Genomic DNA, 3539 nt, shown 5'->3' on the forward strand with positions numbered 1-3539 from the left:
TTTAACTACGAACAATCACCCTTAAGCTACATAATCTTTACTCCCTGGAATGGAGGTAAGAAACGCCCTAACCTTTGGAATAAAAATTGACAGGATTAAAATCAACTGGTATAAATACAGATGTAACAAGACAATAAAAGACAGAACCTGGCTAGGCTGCTGATCAACTGAACACTACTTCTGTGTCATTACTTCTTCACCAACTCTGTCCACACCTTTGGGGACCCCTGGACCTGCTGGACCTGCAGTCAAACCTTCCCGCCACCTCTGGAGAACCAACCGGAAGTTCTTGCCCCGCACCGCACCTTGTTGATTTCATTCCCGGAGACTCCTAGCGAAAGGTCTTGCAGTGCATTCTGGGAAGGTGGCCGGCTCTCAGCTTTGTTTCCTGTGGAGGAGCAGCAGCCGGTTTCTGACAGCCCGCGGGGGGGTCGCGTTCCCCAGATGGGCGGAGGCGCTCCGGCTGCCTAGAACTGCCTCTGGCTCACGCAGGGGTCCTCCCGCTGTGTGCCCAGCCGCCAACATGTCTGGGGTGCACGCTATGCGGATCAGCATGGAGTCGGCCTGCGAGATGCGGGTCCGGGAGGTGGGCCTGGATGGCACGGAGACCTACCTGCAGCCGCTGTCCATGTCCCAGAACCTGGCGCGTCTGGCGCAGTGGATCGGCTTCAGCCAGGGCTTGGGCTCCGAGGAGGAGGAGGCAGGGGGCGCCGAGGGCGATGCGCAGGACTGGGCGGGCGCCGGGGCCAGCGCGGACCAGGACGACGAGGAAGGGTTGGTAAAATTTCAGCCTCCCCTTTGGCCTTGGGACTCAGTGAGGAACTGTTTGAGAAGTGCCCTGACAGAGATGTGCGTTCTCTATGATGTTCTCAGTATCGTTAGGGATAAAAAATTTATGACTCTTGATTCCGTTTCTCAGGATGGACTTCCTCCAAAACAGAATCCTCAGACGTTACAGTTGATAGCTAAAAAGAAGTCACTTGCTGGAGCAGCACAAATCCTATTGAAGGGCGCAGAAAGACTGACTAAATCAGTTACTGAAAATCAAGAAAATAAGCTACAAAGAGATTTCAACTCTGAGCTTCTGAGATTAAGACAACACTGGAAACTTAGAAAAGTTGGAGATAAAATTCTTGGAGATCTCAGCCACAGAAGTGCAGGATCTCTCTTTCCCCATCTTGGTACATTTGAGGTCATAAAGAATATAGATATTGATCTAGATAAGAAGATACCTGAAGATTACTGTCCCCTGGATGTTCAAATTCCTAGTGATTTAGAGGGATCTGCACATATCAAGGTTTCCATTCAAAAACAGGCTCCAGACATAGGTGATCTGGGCACGGTTAACCTCTTCAAACGGCCTTTGCCCAAATCCAAACCAGGTTCCCCACATTGGCAGACGAAATTAGAAGCAGCACAAAATGTTCTCTTGTGTAAAGAAATTTTTGCACAGCTCTCTCGGGAAGCTGTTCACATTAAATCACAGATCCCTCACATTGTGGTGAAAAACCAGATCATCTCTCGGCCCTTTCCAAACTTGCAGTTATCAATTTCTTTGTGCCATTTCTCAAATGACAAGAAATCCCAAAAATTTGCTGCAGAGAAGCAAAGTCCGGAGGACCACCTTTATGTCCTAGAGCATAATTTGCATCTACTGATTAGAGAGTTTCACAAACAGACCTTGTGTTCCATCATGATGCCTCATCCAGCGAGTGCACCTTTCGGCCACAAGAGAATGAGACTTTCTGGTCCTCAAGCTTTTGATAAAAATGAAATCAGTTCACTACAGTCCAGTGAAGGGCTTCTGGAAAAAATAATTAAACAAGCAAAGCATATTTTTCTGAGGAGTAGGACTGCTGCAACCATTGACAGCTTAGCAAGTCGCATTGAGGACCCTCAGATACAGGCTCACTGGTCAAATATTAATGATGTTTACGAATCTAGTGTGAAAGTCTTAATCACGTCACAAGGTTATGAACAAATATGCAAGTCCATTCAGCTGCAGTTGAACATTGGAATTGAGCAGATCCGCGTGGCACACAGAGATGGAAGAGTAATCACGCTATCTCACCAGGAGCAAGAGCTGCAGGACTTCCTTCTGTCTCAGATGTCGCAGCATCAGGTGCATGCAGTTCAGCAGCTAGCCAAGGTCATGGTCTGGCAAGTTCTGAGTTTCAGTAATTATGTGGGGCTCGGGGACATAGAGAGCATTGGCAATGCCTCCGCTATAACAGTGGCCTCCCCAAGTGTTGACTATGTTATTTCAATGCGTAACGGCCCTGAAAGTGGCAGCAAGATTATGGTTTAGTTTCCACGTAACCAGTGTAAAGACCTCCCAAAAAGTGATGTTCTACAAGATAGCAAATGGAATCATCTGCGTGGCCCATTCAAAGAAGTTCAATGGAATAAAATGGAAGGTCGAAACTTTGTGCATAAAATGGAGCTGCTTATGTCTGCTCTAAGCCCTTGTCTACTATGATTTTCTTCCAGAAGCTTCCAGAATTTTTTTCCAGGGAAGTCTCCAGAAACTTTGACATGAGGTGTTTGCAGATCAAATACAAGCAAAAGGAAGAGAAATCTTCCAAAGAAGTGTTGTTTTTTTGTATTTTGTTTTTTTAAAATATATTTTATTGATTTTTTACAGAGAGGAAGGAAGAGAGATAGAGAGCTAGAAACATCGATGAGAGAGAAACATCGATCAGCTGCTCGCCCAGTAGTTTGTACAGCTCTAGAAGAAGCCCAGCGGTCTCATGCCATTCACCATCAAAATGCTTCTGCTCTCCATCTATATTATCTCATATCTAGAGAAGCTGCTCGAAGTATTGTGCGTGACTGCGGCCATTGTCCTACTCATTTTCCTAGCCCTGCTACTGGAGTTAATTCAAGAGGACTTAGACCCTGTGACTTATGGCAGATGGATATTACTCATGTCCCATCTTTTGGCAAACTTTGCTATGTGCATGTTTGTATTGATACCTTTTCTCATGTTATCTTTGCTTCTGCATGTACAGGAGAAGCCTTTAAAGATGTAAGTCAACATTTATTCCAATGTGGACTCCGTCCACACCTTTGGGGACCCCTGGACCTGCTGGGGTTGGACCCCAACAAATGGTGGCATCATTTGCTGAAATGGGGAAGAGTGGGAGAGGACTAGAGAATATATGGATTTTAAAAATCATCAATAATTTCATTTTAGACATGTTAAGTCTGAAATGCCTATTAGATGTCCAAAAGGAATGTAGGATGAGGGTCAGGTTCTTCCAGCAAGAAAAACAGCCTACAAAGAAGGCTTACTCTCAAAGGAAGCCTGACACCCACTGTGCTGGGGTAAGGTCATTATCCTGAGAAGCACAGACAAATAAAAGTCAAGAATTAGTGGTATAGCCCTGGCCGGGTGGCTCAGTTGGTTAGAGCATCAGTCCAATATGACAAGGTTGCAGGTTCAATCCCTGACAGCCACATACAAAAATCAACCACTGAATGCAAGAATAAGTGGAACAACAAATCAATGTCTCTCTCTCTCTCTCTCTCTCTCTCTC

At 45.8% G+C, this 3539-nt stretch overlaps 1 pseudogene; it reads left to right on the forward strand.

The window, feature by feature from the left end:
- The first annotated feature begins 523 nt into the window (after positions 1-523).
- Positions 524-2479, forward strand: LOC139018029 (mediator of RNA polymerase II transcription subunit 17 pseudogene; annotated as a pseudogene).
- The last annotated feature ends 1060 nt before the right edge of the window (positions 2480-3539 follow it).

This window comes from Myotis yumanensis, unplaced genomic scaffold (genome assembly GCF_028538775.1).
Source record: "Myotis yumanensis isolate MYYU_CA2020_CCGP unplaced genomic scaffold, mMyoYum1.0.hap1 SCAF_10, whole genome shotgun sequence".
Classification (NCBI taxonomy): Eukaryota; Metazoa; Chordata; class Mammalia; order Chiroptera; family Vespertilionidae; genus Myotis; species Myotis yumanensis.